Genomic DNA, 22,112 nt, shown 5'->3' on the forward strand with positions numbered 1-22,112 from the left:
CGTTCCACCAAGTCTTAATGTAGGAAATATGGGCATCCTTCAATTCGTGAAAGATGCGTTTGGCGTCCTCAGATATTCCATCGCCAACTCTGCTCACAGTATCCTTCACAAATAATGTTTTAAGTTTATCTTCCCAACAGGATTCTAATGTATCCAACAAATCCAGATTCATGTTAAATTCGTGATGGGCTCTATAAGAAACCAAAGGGATTTCATTTATTGAGAACAAAAAACAGCAAATGAGCCAAATATCATACAAAAATGCCATGGATAAATAATGTCAAACTAAATCTAAAGAGAAAGGCATCCATATAGCAATAAAGTAATATTCAAAAAGTCATACAAAAAGCACCGTAAGGTATAAATGTTTTATTTAGGGACTTGTCCCTTTAAAAGCAAATAAAAGCATATAGCTGGGGATACAGGTCAGGTGTCATAATGAATTGACACATACAATAATGGTCAACAGCAAAATAAGTACAATGTACACTGTAAATGTCTAATGTGTGACCTGGAAACAATGGCAAGCTAAATAATAGTAAACAAATGATAGAAACCAATCCTTCATGAAAAAACAACAACGTTCTGTTGAACATGAGCTGCTAAGAAAAGATGTACACCACCCGAGTGGGAAGGCAGATTGAAGTAAAGAAGGAAGGAAGAGCTTACCACCAGAACCAGTGCTGACACCTCGCCTGTGCCCCCGCTAGATCTCACATGTATCGCAGACCCCTCTGCTTCTTCGGAGATTAGAAAATTAAGGTGGAGAAGTCTCCTTTTATGATCCATGAGCAGCGTGCAATACCGCTGCCCTCCCTCTGTCTATTTCCGGGTAGGCGTGGCCACGCCTCCTGATGACATCGCGCCGTGCGTTTCAGCTGACGCACCAGCGCCATGCCATGTTGCGTACACAGCGGACGATGCGTTCCAAAGGACGCATCGGCGCTGTGACGCATAGTAAAGAGACAAAGCGAAATAAGTTTGCCCGCATTACGGGCTAAAAGTATACAAATTAGTAATTACAATAGTGAAAATAGATTGATAATAAAAAAAACTATAAATCTGGAATGTTCCCATTGAAGAAACTGAAAGTAGTAAACGATTTCCATCTGAACGCACCAATGATAAAGCAAATTGGATCAAGGAATGAATACATGTATCACATATGCATGCCCAAAGTGTATTGCACTACCCCCTAGTGATAAAAAAGTGTAAATCAGTGATAATAAATGATTATATCAAAAATACATCAAAAGTACATGAGTGAATAAACATAAGTATACAATAGTGACAGACATGATAAAGTGTATACAGAAAAGTGCTTCGTGCAGATGTTTGCAGTCCTTTGGATATATATCATCTTGAGGTAAAGTGTCCAAGTGCAATCTATAAATGTATAAGTTTATACAGCAAGTCAGCAACAAGTAATTACTATGATTATCAGGTCGTTTGTCAATTATCACACACACCACACCAAAGTGACTTTATACCTCTGCATGGAAATTGCTACTCACTTGCAATCCACGCAGATAAAAGTATTAATAATAGAAGAAAGTGACATGTGCAACTAAACATATATCTGGCCATTCTCGACTGCTACTCACATACAGTCTGAGCAGACCTGTGAAATAACCAATATATAAATTAAGTGGTGTGGTCAAGGTAAATACCCAGACCCTACCAAGCCATACCCTATCACCAATAGGCAAATACCAATTGCTCGCATGCAGTACAAAAATAAAAAATATATATATAGTATCTATATACTGCTCAGGTAAACATAGCTATATAGCCTGTGCCAAATAGTGGCGCTTACAGTGTTACACCTCCTTTAAAGTGAACCTTGCAAGTGAATATTAAAAACCACAGGAACCACAAACAAGGCAAGTGAATAGTGCAATAAACAGGAAAAAGTAGTAAACAGGAAAAAGTATCCACAAGGGAATAATACTTACCATAAAGTGAACAAATGCAAAAAATCTAAAGACATACAAAGAGGAAGGTTAATAAAATTCAGACCATAAAACAACCAGAAACAACCTAAAACATCAAGACACGGTGGAACATCAGCCATCCTAATGAAAAACTCTCTTTTACTGAGGAAGATAGCAAGCAAAACTTAACTCCTCGTTCAGTCCTGCAGGGCTACGGGTTTGTAGTTTGTAAATCCACCTTAGCAAAGGTAGACCGGGCACTGTCACTTGTACGCTTTATTGCCTCAGTAGCCATACATGCATTTTATCTTCATGTGGAAAATACATTGCATCTGCCATACCATATGAAGCAGTCAAACCTGATACATCTGGTGCTGGGGTGCTGGGGATGGTGGTGACCGTGGGGAAGAAAGGACGGCACCAACTGGCGCTTGCTCACGTGTGTGTCCTGTATGACGCATCGCCGCGCGGCCTCCGTATATACGTACGCAGGCCACGCCCTCGGCGTGCGTCATTACCAGTGGAGGAGAGGTCTGTGGGGTTAGGGGTGATGGGGCGGGGTTTCACTCCGTATGCTTGTAAACAAAGAAGGAGATTGGTTCTCGTATACTTCTGACTGCTTTGTGCGTAGAGGGCATTCAGTGCATGACGTGCATAAAAGTGAAAACTCTTGTGTGTATCAAAATTCATTTTTGCGTGCTGTTAAACTAGGAATAGCCTACGCTAAGTGGATATTTGCCATTACTGGACCAAAACATTTACCAAATGTGTAGAAAGTGAGAACGCATTACATAACTAACAGTGCATCTGCGCTTACATCGCGTCATTTGAAGTGGGGTAAAAATGGATATGTGTCTGTCCTGACTTATATTAGTAGGAGACATTGTTGTTCTTCCAATTTTTATGGCTTCCCCTGCAGGAGGCATATAGAAAACATATTTCCTAAAATATTTGTTTATTGTTAATTTGCTAAAAATATACCCCATTAAAAAAGAGGCAAAGAAAATGAAAAGCCCCTTAATAACCTCATTATGAGGGAGACCCCATTAAAAAGACTGGGGGTTAGATTGCATACCTAGGAGAGTATGCAGGGGCATAATTCCCCAATCGCTGGTGTGTGGGCCACTTTATTCTCTCTGCCCTTCTTTATTTTATGATTGTAGGAGGGGACCTTTTGTTAAGGTGAAGGGAGACACGGGCCCCATGGCCCCGGGCTCCAGAAACAGAGGGGGCCTTTACAGGAGACTACAAGGGTCACTTAGTGGCCTCATTGCTTGTGGAGGAAAGGAGACAAGCACACCCGTGGTAGATTCCACACAAAGAGAGGGCAAGGGCCAAGAGACACCAAAATAATTTCTCCACCTAGATGCCGAGGGGGACGAGGCCCACTTTATTCCTATCTTGGTCTACATAATAATGGCTAGTTTTGCTATAGGACCCCAGGTATATACCCTGGGCACTGTGTTTGGAAGGGTGGGAGAGGGAAAGGAACACATTGAATTAGCCCTCCTACGTCCCTTTTGCACTAGGGACCATATGTCAATGGGGGACTTTTTGGATCGCAAAAGATCTGTTATTTGATCCATACTAATGTGTCTTATCCTCATCTCTTCATCACACAGGTCGTATGTAGGTCCAATTCAGATTGCCTATTGGCAAACTCGGGTGTATATTACACCCTTTTTGAGGAAGGGGAGGGGCTGAACACATCCCCCTCAGCATGGGTCGAAGGAACTGAGAGGTCCAATAGATGCCCCTTGAACAGAGGCCTTGAAAGATTGGAGCTGCAGAATGGGGAAGAAGATATCACCCAGTGGAGTTTTTCCCAAGTTGAGGGAAGGAAATAGAAATGGAACAGGGAAGAGAGAGAGGGAGTCAGAGGGCCACACCTTGTGAGTAAGAAATAATGTAGAGGGTAGACTGCCTTGCCAGTCCAGACTTATTTAGAAGTTAGAGGGGCTGAACTAGGGGTCCAGGAAACAGGATAAATCCAGCCTGTCGTTTAAGCCTACCGGCCCCATGGCTTCAGTGCGTAAAATTAATCACGACTCCCGTCTAGTTAGTTCTCGATCACGGTCGCCTCCCCTACGCGATGGAGAGACATGTAGGAGGCCAGCAAATCTCAAACACTGGGCCCTTCCATCGTGGAACTCCCTCACGTGTTTGATGAGCCTAGTGCATCCCTTGCCTGACTTAATGGATTTAAAGTGTTCTTTCACTCTCTCTTTCAAGGGTCTGGTGGTTTTGCCCACGTAATAAAAATCACATGGGCAAAAAATCACGTAGGAGACAAACTTTGTCTGGCATGTGATGAATGCTCTAACTTCCCACTGGACACCTCCCAAACGGTAGTTTGTACCTTCCTGCATACGGGGGCAATACTTGTATCTCCCACATTTGTGGTTACCTTTCGGGCGTGCCAGTGTGAGCCAATTTTGTACTACTGGTGAGCGATACTCGCTTCGAATCAAAGTATCTCCCAAAGTGGGAGCCCTTTGGAATGTCACTATAGGAGGGTTTGTAAAAACCTTTTGGAGGCCGGGATCTCTCGTGATTACTGTCCAATTCTTTTTGATGACCTCTGTCAATTTTCTGGACATTGGGGTAAAGTCAAATGTAAAGGTAAAGGGGCTCTTTTCTTGTTTTTTTCGGTTTTTTCTCTTAGTGTTCCTGGAGAGCAATGAGGCCCTGTCTTTGTTCCTAGCTCTTTCCCTGGATCTTTCCAGGAGGGGCCCGTCATAGTTTCTTGCCTCCAAACGTGCAGTCATTTCCTGAGATTGTGTCTCAAAAGTATCTAGACAGGAATTGTTCCGCCTCAGGCGTAAATACTGACCGTAAGGAAGCGAGGTCTTGACATGTTCCGGGTGGAAGCTGTTCCGGTGCAGCAGGGAGTTCACGGCGGTAGTCTTTCTGTAACCCTCACATGCCAATCTGGCACCATCAGGTTTGACATTCAGGTCCAAGAAGCTGATGGACTTGTCACTTATAAGTAAGTAAGTAAAGCGCATATTTACCCGATTGACGTTAAGAAACTCCACGAAGGCACTGAATTCGTCCGTGCTTCCCTGCCATACAACCAGAACGTCATCCACATAACAAGCCCAGATCTTTATTTTATTTCTGACGGGATTTCCTGATGTCCTCACGTAGTCCAACTCCCAAGCCCCCAAAAACAGACCTGCGTAGGTACATGCCACAGAAGTCCCCATGGCTGTCCCAGAGGTCTGGTGGTACCACCTTCCGTCAAACATAAATGCATTGTGTGTCAACACGCATCTGAGGCAGTCACACAGGAAATCTTTGTACCCATCATCCTTATCCGTTCTGTCTAGGCACCTGCGGACCGCCCTTACGCCCTCCTCGTGGGGTATTCTACTGTAAAGGCTTTCCACGTCAATCGTGGCTATCTTGTCACCCGGCTCCCATGTGACACTCTCGACAAGGTTGATAGCATCAACCGTGTCTGCTAGATGGGCTGGGACCCCCACGAGTAAGGGACGCAGCAGGTGGTCCAGGAACCTAGACAGACGCTCCGTGAGTGAACCGCATCCCGAGACGATGGGCCTTCCCGGGGGGTTCTCTGCGGACTTGTGTAACTTAGGAAGGTGGTACCACACAGGATAACGTAGTGCCATGGGGAATAGGTCAATTGCCAATTTCTGAGTCATGTACCCACTCTCGACTCCCCGTCTCAATAAGGTGCGGAGTGTCGATTGATACCTGTGGGTGGGGTTGCCACTTAGTCTGGTATAATACTCAGTATTATTCAACTGCCTGAGGGCTTCTTTGGTATACAGATCGTTGGACATGATCACCACATTCCCCCCCTTGTCCGCCTGTTTTATCACCAGGTCGCGGCGTTGCCTGAACCACTTCAGGGCTGTCCGATCTGCTCTATTGAGGTTATTGGGGGCTCTGTTGTAACACAGAGCTTTCATGTCTGCGGCGACCTGGTGAAAAAACTGGTCTATGGGGGACCCGGGGGGAATGGGTATCGGTCTCGTAGATCTACAGGCTCGGAAGTCCCTGGAACAACCCAAGGAGAGTCCCTGTATTGGTGATTCATTCTCCTCCGAGAGACACGAACCTCCCTCCTCCCATAACTCCTCGAGTATCCGGAGTGCCTCCATCTCAACGGCACTCCAGTCCACAATGGGACTGAACCCTAATGTGGACATGGGGCCTATAACTGATGTCTGGCCTCCATCATCCCGTCCTTGGAGTGCCCCTACCCCCTCATCATCTTGAAACAATTGGCAAATCATCATCTTCCTTGTGGTCTTATACAGATTCACAAAGAAGTCCACATAGTCAAAGTTCTGCGTAGGTGAAAACCCCAGGCCCTTTTTCAAAAGTGCAAGGCAGTCATCTGGTATTTGCAGGTTGGTCAAATTGACCACCTGCAGTTCTCCTTCAGTAGATGGTTGGCATGTCTGTCTTTCCCCCTCTATTCCCTGGTTCTCCTCTTCTTGGTGTTGTTGCTGCCATGATAGCTCTTGGTAGCTACTGGGGAATCCCAAGTTACATTTCTTTGGTTGTCGGTTTCTTCCGCCTCGGCGGATTCTTCGTCTAAAGGGATGGAGGCACATGGTTTAGAGGGTGTTGGTTTGGCTTTAGGTTCTGGATTTTTGCCCTGCTTCTTTTTCCTCAGTTGTTTCGCTTTGGGTTTATTCACGGGTTTCTCGCCTTCGGAGTCTGATCCGGAATCAGTTGTCCAGTAACCTTTTCCTTTCCTGGATTTTGGTCCTCGAATCGGCGTGCCTCCCTGACCCCAATAGAAAATCTTTCCTTTTTTAAAATCGTCTCTATCACGGTGTGATAGTTTCTGTTGTTCACAGTTCACCCACCTACCTACGTGAGTTGAGCGCACGCAGTGTCACTGTGCCTGTCCGGTACCTGTCTGTGTGTGACAGGTGCACATTGTAATACCCATTACTGCATATACCTACCTGTTGTTCACAGTGCACCCACCTACCTACGTGAGCTGAGCGCACGCAGTGTCACTGTGCCTGTCCGGTACCTGTCTGTGTGTGACAGGTGCACATTGTAATACCCATCACTGCATATACCTTCCTGTTGTGTTCAGTGCACCCACCTCATCACTGCATATACCTACCTGTTGTGTTCAGTGCACCCACCTACCTAAGTGAGTGCATGCAGTGTGATCTACCACTCCGTGCATATCTGTCAACTGCACCTGTGTGACTGCACATTGTATTAGTCAAGTCAGTGCATACCTTTCACTTCATCCCCCCCGATATGGACACAACGGACAAAACCGGTAGAGGCAGAGGCAGACCCATAGGAAGGCCATCCGGCAGGTCTGTGCGAGGTTGTGTTGAGGTGATTTTGTGCGGCCCTGGCCCAAAGTACAGGTGCTCAGAAGAAGGCAAGTCCCATCAACTCCCAAGTTTGTCAGGACGTGGTTGACTATTTAACACAGAACACCTCACCTTCCGCAGCCAACAGCGCTACTAAAAGCACCACATCCGCTGCATTTGACACTTCACAGGAGTTAATTGGTGGGGAATTAACTGATTCACAGCCATTATTGTTACAACCAGATGAAGGCGCTAAGCAAGTTACACCACCTCATATGTCTAAGTTAGGCGGCGACACTATGGACGTAACGTGTGAGGAGGAGGATGATGAAGTACCTGCTGTTGGTGCATTTTTAGAGATGTCTGAGGCAAGCGAAGCTGGGCAGGATGATTATGATGATACGGATCCCACATGGGTTACTAAGAGACAAGATGACCAAGGGGACAGATTCAGAGTGGGAGTCAAAGAGGAGTAGGAGGAGACGAGTTCCTGAAAGAAGCAGGGGGAGCTCGTCGTCAGAAACAGCTGGTGGCAGTGTCCAGCGCCATGTATCGCCACCTATGTACAGCCAGCCAACATGCCCTTCAACGTCAGCTGCTGATGCCACCATAGTGCCATCATACCAGGGGGGCTCAGCGGTTTGGAAATTTTTTAATGTGTCTGCCTCAGATCAGAGCAATGCCATCTGTTCTCTGTGCCTCCAAAAATTGAGCCGTGGAAAGGCCAACACTCACGTAGGGACAAGTGCCTTACGAAGGCACATGGAGAAAAGGCACAAACTGCAATGGGAAGAGCACCTGAGCAAAAGCAGCACACAAAAGAAAAGCCACCCTCCTTCTCCTCTTCCTCCTTCAGGTGCAGCATCTTCAGCCACTTTCTCCCTTGCACCTTCACAGCCACCCTCCTCCACTCCGCCTCTGCCCTTGAGCGGTTCCTGCTCCTCTGCCCACAGCAGGCAGGTGTCCGTGAAGGAAATCTTAGAGCGGAAGAAGCCAATTTCTGCCAGTCACCCCCTTGCCTTGCGTCTGACAGCTGGCATGGCAGAACTGTTAGCTCGCCAGCTGTTGCCATACAAGCTGGTGGACTCTGAGGCCTTCCATAAATTTGTGGCCATTGGGACACCGCAGTGGAAGATACCAGGCCGCAATTATTTCTCTAAAAAGGTGATACCCAAACTGTACCGTGAAGTTGAGAGGCAAGTGGTGTCATCTCTGGCACACAGCGTTGGGTCAAGGGTCCACCTGACCACAGATGCCTGGTCTGCCAAGCACGGTCAGGGCAGGTACCTAACTTACACAGCCCATTGGGTCAACCTGGTGACTTATGGCAAGCAGGGAGTATGTGGCTGTGCAGCGGACTAACTTGTAACACCTACACGGCTTGCAGGCAGGCCTCCTGCCACCTCTTCTCCTCCTGCTACATCCTCTTCGCTGTCATCCTCCTCCTCCTTGGCTGAGTGGCAGTTCAACTCTACTGGTGCTGCGATCTCCTCTACAGCTACACAGCCCCATCTCCCCCAGGGCCTATGCTGCATGCCAGGTACAACGGTGTCACGCCATATTAGACATGTCTTGCCTCAAAGCGGAGAGTCACACTGGACCAGCTCTCCTGGCTGCTCTTAACAAACAGGTGGATCAGTGGCTGACCCCGCACCAGCTGGAGATCGGCAACGCGATGTGTGACAACGACAGCAATCTCCTTTCCGCATTGAATTTGGGAAAGCTGACACATGTACCCTGCATGGCACATGTGCTCAATCTAGTCATTCAAAGATTTTTACCCAGGCTTAGAGGACGTCCTGAAGCAGGCAAGGAAGTTGTGTGGGCATTTCAGGCGGTCTTACACAGCCATGGCACGCTTTGCGAACATTCAGCGGAGAAACAACTTGCCGGTGAGACGCTTGATATGTGATAGCCCGACTCGCTGGAATTCGACCCTGGTCATGTTCTCTCGCTTGCTAGAACAGAAGAAAGCCGTCACCCAGTAACTGTACAATTACAGTAAAAAGACACAATCTGGGAAGATGGAGATGTTCTGGCCCAACAACTGGACACTGATGTGAAATGCATGCAGGCTCATGTGGACATTTGAGGAGGTGACCAACCTGGTGAGTCGCAGTGAAGGCACCATCAGCAACTTGATCCTGTACGCTTACTTCCTGGACCGTGCCGTGCATAGAGTGGTGGATCAAGCTGTGGAGGAGCGTGGACAGGAACAGTTATGGCACGAACAGTTGTGGGAGCAATTTTCATCAGAATCAGATGTTTCCTCAACACCTGCGGCAGCACAGGGGGGGAGGAGGAGGAAGAGTCGTGTAGGGAAGAGGAGTCAGACTCGGATGATGAGGAAGGTGTTTCTTTGGAGGAGGAGGAGGCGGCGGCAGCAGAAGAACAACTGCAGCAGGCGTCGCAGGTGGCTTGTGCTGCTCAACGTTCCCGTGGTATTGTTTGTGGCTGGGGGGAGGAGGAGGACTTACCTGACATCACTGAGGAAGAGCAAGAGGAGATGAATAGTACGTCTGGATCCAACTTTATGCAGATGGTGTCTTTCATGCTGTCCTGCCTGTTGAGGGACCCCCATATAAAAAAACTCAAGGGGAATGAGCTGTACTGGGTGGCCACGCTACTAGACCCTCGGTATAGGCACAAAGTGGCAGACATGTTACTAACTCACCTGAAGGCAGAAAGGATACAGCACATGCGGAACAAGCTGGCAACAATGCTTTACAATGCATTTAAGGGTGATGTCACAGCACAATGCAATAAAGGTACCACTGTCAGTAATCCTCCTCCCATGTCCACGCAGGCAAGGACAGGACGCTCCAGCGATCTCATGGTGATGTCGGACATGCGGACATTCTTTAGTCCAACGCCTCGCCTTAACCCTTCCAGATCCACCCTCCAACAACGCCTGGACCGGCAGGTAGCCAACTACCTGGCCTTAAGTGTGAATGTAGACACTGTGAGCAGCGATGAACCCTTAGACTACTGGGTGCGCAGGCTTGACCTGTGACCAGAGCTGTCCCAATTTGCCATCCAACTTCTGTCTTGCCCTGCCTCAAACGTCCTGGCGGCCGCTATAGTAATTTTTCTGGTGCGTGTGCATGCCTGCCTAATTTTTCTGGCTGCAGTGCAGCTGCAACAACAAAACAAAAGGCATGTACATGTGCCAATTCCCCTTCGTGATCATTACCTTGCCGCGGTGAAGGGGCTTGCGTATCACAATGAAGCAATGACCGCCGGCTATATGAGTGTCTCGGGGGATGGCACACCAAAGATAATAAGGTCGTTGCTTCATTGTGGACAGACCAAATTTGATCAGCTGGACAGTCACTGTTGTTCTATCATTGAGCTATCACAGCCCGGCGACCATATGGGCTTGAAAACCGCCACGGCCTGAACTCTCGCCATGGTGCGCACCAGTCCAGCACGGCCATCACTACACAAACAGCTGTTTGCGGTGCGTTGCACAGTGAGTTTGGTGTGTCAGTGTGAAGCAGTACTCTAATTACACTCCCTGATTGATGTATACACATGCAAGATGTTTTAAAGCACTTTAGGCCTGCAGTTTAGCATTCAATGTGATTTCTGCCCTTAAAACGCTGCTTTGCGTCCAATCCAGATTTTCCCCCGGGACTTTTGGCATCTATCTCACTCCGCCATGCCCCCATCCAGGTGTTAGACCCCTTGAAACATCTCTTCCATCACTTTTGTGGCCAGCATAATTTTTTCTAGTTTTCAACGTTCGCCTCCACATTAAAGTCTATTGCGGTTCAGGAAAGTTTGTGCGAACAGAACGTTCGTGGAAGTTCGCAAACCGAAAATCGGAGGTTTGGGCCATCTCTACTCCAGGCATGGGTTGAGGGCCAGTTTCCATTAGGAATGAATTTGCAGCGTTTCCCTACATCCCAGTCGGATGGTGTCATGCTACCTATTCTTTTCAATAATGTGCCATCAGCATCACATGCTGCTGCAATTCTGGATGGCATGCGGCAGTTTTTGGTAGCACGCATATAAATCCCTATGCTGAGCATGGCACAGCTATAGCCATTCGGCTGCAGCTCCCCAGCAGCAACCATGAAAGTGACAAGGGAGGGGGACATATCCCTCCCCCTGGTTCTGCTTATACTTCAGGTGTTGAGACCTGGGGATGATGATTGCAGTCGTGATTTGGACCTCAGACATTAGAAGTATCCTTGTTTAAAGAAAACCTGTAACGAAGAACCCCCCCCCCCCTGGGGGATACTCACCTCGGGTGGGGGAAGCCTCCGGGTCCTATTGAGGCTTCCCCGTCCTCCTCGGTCCCACGGCGGCGGCGAAAATCCTCTCGGAACAGCGACGATGTAAATATTTACCTCCCCGGCTCCAGCGCAGGCGCAGTATTGGCTCTCCACACGGAGATAGGCAAAAATAGCCGATCTCCGTCGGGTCCGCTCTACTGCGCAGGCGCAGGAGACTTGCGCCTGTGCAGTAGAGCGGACCCGACAGAGATTGGCTATTTTCACCTGTCTCCATGCGGAGAGCAGCAACAGCGCCCCCGCTGGAGCCAGGAAAGGTAAATAAATCAGCGCTTATCAGGCTTGTCCGGGGAGGATTCCGGGACACTCCGGGGGAGCCAGCGCTGGACTGCCTGCAGCTACAGGAGTGGGGGAAGCCTCATTGGGACCCTGAGGCTTTCCCCTCCCAGGGTGAGTACCCCCCAGGGGAACTTTTTTTTCTTACAGGTTCTCTTTAATGAAGTATCCTTGTTTAATGAAGTTCCCCTTGAGTATATACAGCTAGTAGTGCTGCTTTACTGAGCCTTTCTTCCTCCCTTGCTGCAACGTTTTTTTCTCACCTTAGCATACTTAGCATGTATATATGTTAGTGTACTGGGACATATCTCTTCGCTGATTGCTGTCCGCATCCTTTCTCTTTTTTTATTTTGAGTTTCCTGGTTTTCCAATTCAGTCTTCATGAGTTGGATATATTTGTTTGTCCACATGCTTGAGGTTTGCCTTCCGTTGCCTGCGAGCCATTATCCAACGTGGCCTGTCTATTTTCTTGCTTCTAACCAAACATCCAACTATATACATCCCACTTATGTATGTGTCTAGTACTATAAATGCCTTTGTTAGGCTGTTATCATAGTGGTTATGCAGACTCAAATTCACATAGTATTGCATAAGCTTTACGACTATACAGAGAAAATATTTTATCAAAATACTATATAAAACACACATGCCCTTACACCAACCTAATAAGACCTCTACCAGAAAATGATTTGTTCCTAATTTCACGTGTTGTAAAACTTAAATCTACAATATTATGGTGTAGTAATTAAGCATGGTTAATCAAATGCTAAATTTTGAACTGATACAAATTTTAGGTTAATTTTTTGCAGCTTGAAGTTGCTTTTTACTTGTCAGTATAATAAAAAAAATGCTTTCTGTATCAGATCTGGCTTCCATTTTCCATGCACTGCAATAATCCATCAAATACTAAATTAAATACCATATGAGTATTTAAAATACCAAATGATTTACCACATGATTCTTTAAAGGACACCTGAGGTAAAAATAAACTAATTAAATAAACAATTATATCTATCATCCTCCTAAAAATGATTTTTTAAGACATAGTTTTATTTTATATTTAAATCTACTTTTTAAGTTGTTACTGTTTTATGCTCAGTGAAGTATGCCAGTATGCCAGAGCTAAAATCTATGAACTATTGGCCCTTTTTATCTCTTTTCTGCTCTCAGAAACCATTTGCTGCTAGGAAAGTGTTTTATAGTTGTAATTTTACATCAGTGAGGGTTACACTGTCAAAAACACAGCATAGTTATTTGTGTGCTAGGCAATGTACATACTCATGTTTATCTCACAATGTCACATGTCACCTCAGGTATCATTTAAAATACCAAATGAAATACCACATGATTCTTTAGAATACCAAACGAAATACCACGATTCTTTAAAATACCAAATAAAATACTGCATGAGGTCACCTTTGTAAATTGTTATGAAGTTGTTTGATAATTTACTGAACAATTACCTATGTAGGAAAATCTTTGTAAATACTTTTAAAAGTTTTTATTTTACCGCATTTGATTATTTATCTCACATTCATTTTTTGCCAAACAGGTCTTAGTGAATTAAGCCCATAATCTTTATATCATTTCTTAAAACTAAAAGTGAACTTTGACCCAGAGAGCCACAACAGATAAATGATCCCAGCGTTGATTAGAGCTCATAGTGGTAACATTTAAGAGGGGGGGTTGGGGCAAAATTTTACATCACATAATCACTGAACTTCTCTGGTGCCAAAATCATTACTTTTACTTTAAAGAGACTCTGTAACAAAAATTTCATCCTGTTTTCTACCATCCTACAAGTTCCTAAACCTATTCTAATGTGCTCTTGGTTACTGCAGCACTTTCTACTATCACCGTCTCTGTTTAAATCAATGTATCTTTCCCCTGTCGGACTTGTCGCCCTGTCTGGAAGGTTGCCAACTCTTCCGTGCTAAACTGTTATGCACACCCCTCTCCAGGCCCCTCTATGCACACTCCAGTGTGTGTGTTATTCACATAAGCCAGCAGCGTCCCTGCTCTCTTATCAGTGAGAGTAGAGAGCTGGATAAAAATCCTACTCTTTTAAGCTGTGAAAGGAGCTGGGCTGACACATACTGAGGAATTACAGACAGGGCAGAGCTGTCTGCAGGAAGAAACGATCAGCCTGGCTGTCACTATTCAGTGGATGAGAGCTGCAGGGGACAAAAGGTAAACACACAAAAGATAATTTAAGATTCAAAAGGAAGGCTGTATACAGCCTGCTTGTGTATGGATGTATTTTCTATGTGTGGACATACTGTACATCAACCTACTTCCTGTTTTGGTGGCAATTTCGTTTGTTTATAAACAAACTTTTAAAAACTGTTTTTGACTACTTTTAATGCAGGGGGGAGCGGCGAAATTGTGACAGAGGGTAATAGGAGATGTCCCCTAACGCACTGGTATGTTTACTTTTGTGCGATTTTAACAATACAGATTCTCTTTAACGTAAAACTGGAGCCGGATTTTTTTTTTAAAATAATGGCAAAATATTGTATCTTTAAGGCAGTACCTAGTACTGGACTGCGGCATTCCCTTAGCTTTTCAAGCAACCCCTGGTTGGTCCTCTGTTCTTCAACAGCTGTGCGAAGTTGCTGAATATTTGCAGGAACTGGAACACGCTGTCATATACGCTAATCCCGAGCATCTCAAACATGTTCAATGTGTGAGTATGCTGGCCATGCAAGAACTGGGATGTTTTCAGCTTCCAGGAATTGTGTACAGATCCTTGCAATTTGGGGCTGTGCATTATCATGCTGCAACGTGAGGCGATGGTCGTGGATGAATGACACAACAATGGGCCTCAGGATCTCCTCATGGTCGCTCACTGTGCATTCAAAATGCCATCAATAAAATGCACCTGTGTTCCTTGTCCATAGCATACACCTGCCCATATCATAACCCTGCCCCCACCATGGGCCACTCGATCCACAACGTTGACGTTAGAAAACCGCTCACCATCGTAGCATCACACACCCTGTCTGCCATTTGCCCTGAACAGTGAAAACCGGGATTCATCCGTGAACAGAACGCCTCTCCAACCCCGATGAGGAGGACAAGTATGCAGATGAGCTTCCCTGAGACGTTTTCTGACAGTTTTGCAGAAATTCTTTGGTTGTATAAACCTATTGTTGTTGCAGTCTGGGGCCTAGTCTCAGACGATGCATGGAGGTGAACATGCTGGATGTGGAGGTCCTGGGCTGGTGTGGATACATGTAGTTTGCGGTTGTGCGACTGGTTGGATGTGCTACCAAATACTCTGAAACGCCTTTGGAGACGGCTTATGGTAGAGATATGAACATGAATTTCACAGGCAACAGCTCTGGTAGACATTCCTGCAGTCAGCATGCCAATTGCATGCCCCTTCAAACGTTGCGACATCTGTGGCATTGTGCTGTGTGATCAAACTGCACATTTCAGAGTGCCCTTTTATTGTGACCAGTCTAAGGCACACCTGTGCAAGATTCATGCTGTCCAATCAGCACCTTGATATGCCACACGCATGAGGTGGGATGGATTATCTCGGCAAAGGACACAGATTTAGACAGACGTGTTAACAATATTTGAGAGTAATAGGTCTTTTGTGTATGTAGAAAATGTTTCAGATCTTTGAGTTCAGTTCATGCAAAATGGGAGCAAAACCATTTTGCTCAATATTATTCTTCACCTATAGCTAAATTCATCAAGCTGCGCTCCTATAGCAACACGAGTTTCAAAGCCACCATTGTGAGTTAAATACAGCGCGCACTACGCACGGTAAATAACGCTCCTAAATAACGTCCACTCCTACTTAGTTGCAGCAGCTCCTTGCATCTACTGCGAGATGTGAAGTATTGCAACGCAATATTTCAGTAGTGCGGCTTCTACTACATTAATTAATCTCAAGTAGACGCAAGGAGCAGCCGTAACTAGGAAAGAACAGCCATCATTTACAAGTGAATGCTGCGCAGCACTACCACGCATAGCGTGTGCGCGCTGTATTTAACTCGCACTGGTGGCTTTTAACTTGCTCTACTATGAATCAAGCTAATAGTCATGACTGATGGAGTAATGTGATATTGTTTTATACAAATGCATTTTAATCTGCTGAATTAATAAATAAAAGATCACTTTAATCACTTGATGTCTGCCTTCTATTTCTTACTTAGTTTACTTACTTCCAGATTACTAGCTATGGGCACGGTTTGTACAATTGCCATTGCTTACTGCTGAAATATAACCCTGAGATTTGTGAAATGCATTTTCGTGTGTAACAGGGTTTGACACACGATACCTAAATTCCCTGCAATCAACAAGTGAGAAGTCTGTTGTGTTGGTATTTATGCAGTTTGCTATCTCCACGTTAAAACAGGAAACTGAACAATGTGAGGAAATCCTAAGGAAACATCCCAGTCCACTGAGAGCCGTATAACTGTTTAAAGCAACCGCTAAATCATATGCTTAACATCAATTCCACAACAAAAGAATTTCCACTCTGAAATATTTGAGTTTCTCTGCATTCTTGGTTTTTATCCCAGCTATACTCTGTCATTGCTCTTCCAATATTAATTGTTTCTACAGTATATTACCTTTACTGCCTGTTTACTTATCCTACATGAAAATGGTAGTCTGCTCAATCAGGCTGATGACTAATATAACATATGAGGAGCTCAAGAGCTCAGCAAAAAGACGGAGCTAAATTTAAAGGGACCTCAGCTCAAAGTCACTCTAGCCAGTGGATGCACACAACATCTCAAAAAATGAGATTGCTAGTTCCACATATCCACCGACTTGTGGGTAACCACCTCAGACAGTGGCAAGGCCAATCTCATTGAGGGGTACATATGCTTACGGTGGATGAAATCACATCATTCACATATAATGGGCATATTCAAAAAAGTCCAAGAGCTGACTTACCTGAGGCTGCCCGCAGGACCATGATCCCCAAACCGTGTGGTTTGTAGTTATATATTGAGGGTAGATGAACCTGGAGAATTCACCTTGTGCTACTTCACTTACCAAATCAAACAATGCAAGAGAAAGGTAGTGCGCTCAATCAGGCTAATGACTAACATATGAGGCTCACTTAATCTGCGTATACTCCACCATTTACTTCCAGATTGCTACCATTTATTGACTTCTCCCTCCGCTCCCATTCTCTGCATACTCTTATGGCCCATACTCACGGGCTGCAAAAGTGGCCTGTCGCCAGCACACGTGAGCGTGTGGGCGACAGGCCGGCGACAGCTCCTCGCCAGGTCCCTCCGCGTACACACGCAGAAGAGAGACCAGCGGTGCGACGGAAGCTGTCGCCGACGTTCCTCCTCCCCCGCCGGAAGCTCCGTATACCTCAATGGAGGTTGCTGTCGCTAGTCCGCGTACTCACGCGGACTAGCGACAGTTGCGGCGGAGGTGCGGCGGCGACTAGCGCCAGGCGATTGAAACTTTCAATCGCCTGGCGACATCAGCGACGGGCGACAGTTCGGGGTGAGCGCCCGTGCGACGGCGCATACTCACGGGCGACCTGTCAGAATTGACACAATTCACAAATGACAATTGTAGCCCGTGAGTATGGGCCATTGAAGCTGCAGTGCTAATATTTCTTCTTCACCGCTTTATTCACATAGTGTGTGGTACAGTAGCAATGCATGTTGTGTACATGACCTGGCTTGCGCTATTTGTGCAATGTGCACTACCTCAGTTGTGTAACTAAGAATAAAACGGCAAGTAGAGCATGGCAATTTTACCATCAGTTTGTGAATATGCCCTCATGTTTCCATGTCTGTTCAGGATATGGGGCTGCCTAAAAATATGTACCATATGTGTTTTCTACAATAATTAAATTACACTATTATTAAGCCATTGCCTCTGTTCTTTTGCTATGATATTTATTAATTTATTTTCTGCATTTTTCACACAGCAGAAAACTATAAATACTTCTTACCATAGCCTGAGGATACTGTATGTCATCATTAATTGCAGGCATTAGTAGATATGCACAAAAGGGTGTAGAGTCAGCTGGTTTTCAAGACATTAGGTTCAAGGAATTCACCTTTGATTAAAAAAAAAAAAGTTATTGTAGAAAATGTAAGAAAATGTGTTCCAGAATTAATGTGAATATTTTAAGTGTGCCAAAAAAAATAAACAATTAATAAATAAATGTAATTCTGTAGGGGTAACCTGAGTAAAACACATGATAGCACACAATGGGCTTGATTCACTAAACCGTAATAACTCATAGCACAGCCGCGCTAGCGTTTACACGCGCATTTTCACGTTTTCGTGCGCAATTGCCAATTTTCGCTCATGATAATTCACGATTGTGCGCGAAAACATGCACAAAACGCTGGCGCGGCCGTGCTATGCGTTATCACAGTTTAGTGAATCAAGCCCCATGCGTTGGAATGAATGATTTTTTCTTTGTTGCATGGAACCGGCTTATGAAACTTCAAGGGAAATACAGGAAATATGCAAATCCTTCCACTTTTTTGTTGAGTTCCTGGATGCTGTACACACTGTTACAGAGTCACCAAGACTCATTCAGCTCTGTCAACATCCTTTTGTGTTCCAGCTCTGATAAATTCTGATGAGTGTAAACTTGTGCAGTTTTTCCTAGCTAGACCTTCACTCATTCCACAGGAGTACCAAACATCAGTCTAAAGGAGGCCACACACGTTACAATAAAATGATCCGATTTATAGTAATTCGATAAAAATGATCGTATCTCTCGAAAAAATCGAAAGCTTTTTTTTTCATTCGACTGAAAAATCCGATCGGATTTCCCATTTTTTTCTATTTAAATCTATCCGAAATGCCAGCTATTTCTCTTCAATTTCTACTAAAGATTGTATGGAGTGTGTTGGATTGTTAATTTATTAATATACACACCCATTTTCTCTAAATTTCCAATCATTTTTATCATAATTGAGGAAAAAATTGAACATAGGTCATATTTTTGAAATGTTACAATCAGTCATAAAAATTAATTGCAATTCTTGAAATTGAAATTTAAAAAATTGTATGGTGTGTGGCCACCTTTAAGGAGGCCACACACTATACAATTTTTTTAAATACCTGTTCAATTCAAGAATTGCAATCAATTTTTCTGACATATTGTAACATTTCAAAAATATGACCAATGTACCAAAAACTTATGTTCAATTCTTCCCCAATTGGGATAAAAATTATTGGAAACTCTGAGAAAATTGCTAGGTTGTCTATATTAATAAATTTACAATCTAACACACACCATACAACCTTTAGAAAAATGGAAGAAAAATTTCCAGCATTCTGGATCGATAAAAATCGAAAAAACGGGAAATCCGATCGAATTTTTCAGTCGAATGAAAAAAATAGCTTTCGATTTTTTGGGGGAGATCCGATCATATTTATCGAATTGCTTTAAAATCGGATCATTTTATTGTATCGTGTGTGGCCACCCTAACCCTTGTCTATTGTGAGGCACCTGGCCACAACCATATTTGTCCTGTAGTGGCAAGGTAAGGAAGTCTCCTGTCTATTGCATGGCCCCTCGCCACTACTTTTGCATTTGTCCCATCATGGCAAGGCAGGGCTGGATTTACCATAAGGCACTGTAGGCTTGTGCCTACAGGCGCCTTATGTAGGAGAGGCGGCTCCTCTCCCCAAATGTCCCCTTACCTATTGGGGGGATGCTTAATACTGGGGTGGAGGCACATTTGGCTCCTAATACTTTTGGGGGGGGGGGTCACATCTACTTTCTAGATTACTGGGGTTACAAAATACTGGGGAAAATCTGGCTACCTAGTCAGGGGAGGAGGGATGCCTACCTAATATGGTGGTGTGGCCTGAGCTGAGGGGCAGAGTTTAGGGCACCAGAACACCTATGCCTACAGGTTCCTGAGCTGTAAATCCGGCTCTGTGGCAAGGTAAGAATAAAAGTCTCCTGTCCCCCTGATGAACCCAAGTAGTCTATGATTTCTCAAATGTCTCTCTCTTTGTCCTCACAAGATCCAGGAATAACTATTATAATTTTATGCAGCCATCCTAGACTTCAGAGCTTGTTGTTGCCTCCTTGAATAAACGCCAGCCCAACAATTAGCGCCATCTGTCCATACCCAGTCCTGACTATTCAATATACAATTAGCTAATGGATTAAATAACAACCAATCCCATTTTTACTTGACCATCTTCCCTGACCTTCAAGAGTATGTCAGCTGTAAGGATGGCAGAACACGTTTACCAGCAAATGGTTCCCAGCAAACACGCACTACCCACGTGCTTATGAGTAGCGTAAACGTTGCTGGCCATGCACGCCCACCAGGGGAGGACTGGGACCTTTTGGCCTGGGGGGACAACACAAACTAGAGGCCCATTTCACGGCATCCCCAGCCCAAAGCCATATCTATCTTGTGTGCAAATCTTCAAACTGTGAACGCGCGCGCACACACACACACACACACACACACACACACACACACACACACACACACACACACACACACACACACACTTCTCCGCACAATCTACCTGTCTGGTGCCTAACCTTAAAGGAGTTATCAGGCTTTTTTTTTCTATGAAAATAAGTGCTACTTACCCAGGGCTTGTCCATGCCCCTTGCTCCCAGCATGTCCCTCGCCGCAGCTCTGCAGTCAGCTGTTCGCTGCCTCCCAGCCCCCGGCGATGACGTCAGGCCGACTGCGCCTGTGCGAGTGGCGCTGTCAATCACCGCCACATGGACCAGAGCGTACTGTGCAGACGCAGAACGACTGCGCCTGCGCAGTACACTCCGGCCCACGTGGCGGTGATTGACAGTGCTGCTCGCACAGGCGCAGTACAGGCCGACATCCAGGTCGGACTGGTGCCATCGCCGGGGACTGGGAGGCAACGGCAGCGACTGGCTGACTGCAGAGCTGCGGCGAGGGACATGCTGGGAGCGTGGGGCTGGAGGAAGCCCCGGGTAAGTAGCACTTATTTCATTAAAAATGCCTGATAACTCCTTTAAACAACCCCCCCCCCCCCCACACACACACACACACACAAACCTACCTACCTGGTGATGCCTAACCCCACTCCTGCCCACCCACCATACAAACTACTTTTCTGACACCTACCCCCCCCCCCCCTCCAACTACCTGTTTGACAGTGCCTAGTTGCCTGCCTCCCCCCTCCCCTGCCGCCAATCACACCACAAGAAGAAAAAACGTTCCCCCTCAGGCCAGGGTCAGACTGGGGATGATTATCACACAAAAAAAACCTCTGAGGGCACTGGCCTGGGCAGAGAATTGAATTTGACAGCAGTAGCAGGCAGGCAGCAAAGTGTGAGTAACTCAGTGACAAGAAGGGAGAAGAAGTACAGAAACAAAATTTATAAAAACCACCTTCTCCTCTGGCGACCTGGACCCGACCTCCTCTATCCTCCTGTCTCCTCAGTCCTACACCTCCTCCACAGTAGCAAGCAGCTATAGGTGGCATATCCGACTCTCAGCCCCCCGAGTGTCCGACTCCTCCAGCCAGGCCAACCAGCCACTCGTAGCCACAGCTCCAGGCCCCCAGCCCCCCCAGCACAGAAAGCTGAAGAGTGAGACAGCTCACTCCGATGACACCTCAGGCACAGCAGCACAGGGGAGGACTGTGTCCGACTCCTCCAGCCAGGCCAGCAAGCCACTCGTAGCCACAGCTCCAGGCCCCCAGCCCCCCCAGCACAGAAAGCTGAAGAGTGAGACAGCTCACTCCGATGACACCGCAGGCACAGCAGCACATTGCGGGCAGCAATGGCTCCAGGCGGGGTGCGGAGTCAAGCAGGGTCAACCCACCAGGCCGGAGAGGACCTAAGCTATTTGTGTCCTTGTGGCGCTCACATCCACCGCAGGCGCAGCCACGCACAAGGGCACACCACGGCCGGCCGCCTCAGCCCCTTCTCTGATTGGATACTTCAACTTGCCGGGAAATATCGCGCAAGGTTACGATCCCCTCTGCGAACCTGTCACCTGTGGTATGTCTGCGGCCACTGCATATAGCAGTGGCTGGCCCTAATTACTTAAGATTCGGGCAGCCCGGGGGGCAATTGCCCCCCGTCCCCCTGGGCCAGTCCTCCCCTGGCGCCCACCCTATATTTTCCCATAGTGCCATTTTTAGACCCTTCACCCTGAAGTCCCATGGGCAGGTTAGCCAATCAGATATGATCACCACCCGGGCCACTCCCCCCCTATAAAAGGTATGATCCCAGTGGCCACTTTCATTCTGCATTAGTAAGTGGCCATTTTCATTCCGCATTAGTCAGTGTAGGGAGAGAGGCTGCTGCT

The 22,112-nt window shown here is 46.2% G+C and overlaps 1 protein-coding gene across 8 annotated transcripts in view; it reads right to left on the bottom strand.

The window, feature by feature from the left end:
• Window positions 1-22,112, bottom strand: part of LOC137546581 (KN motif and ankyrin repeat domain-containing protein 1-like) — an 89,053-nt gene that overhangs the window by 40,237 nt on the left and 26,704 nt on the right. For all 8 annotated transcript variants that reach the window (XM_068269227.1, XM_068269224.1, XM_068269219.1 and 5 more), the window contains one exon: window positions 17,774-17,881. The gene's annotated coding sequence lies outside the window, so the exon portion shown is untranslated. The remainder of the gene's footprint in view (window positions 1-17,773; window positions 17,882-22,112) is intronic.

The sequence above is a fragment of the Hyperolius riggenbachi genome, chromosome 2 (genome assembly GCF_040937935.1).
Source record: "Hyperolius riggenbachi isolate aHypRig1 chromosome 2, aHypRig1.pri, whole genome shotgun sequence".
Taxonomy (NCBI): domain Eukaryota; kingdom Metazoa; phylum Chordata; class Amphibia; order Anura; family Hyperoliidae; genus Hyperolius; species Hyperolius riggenbachi.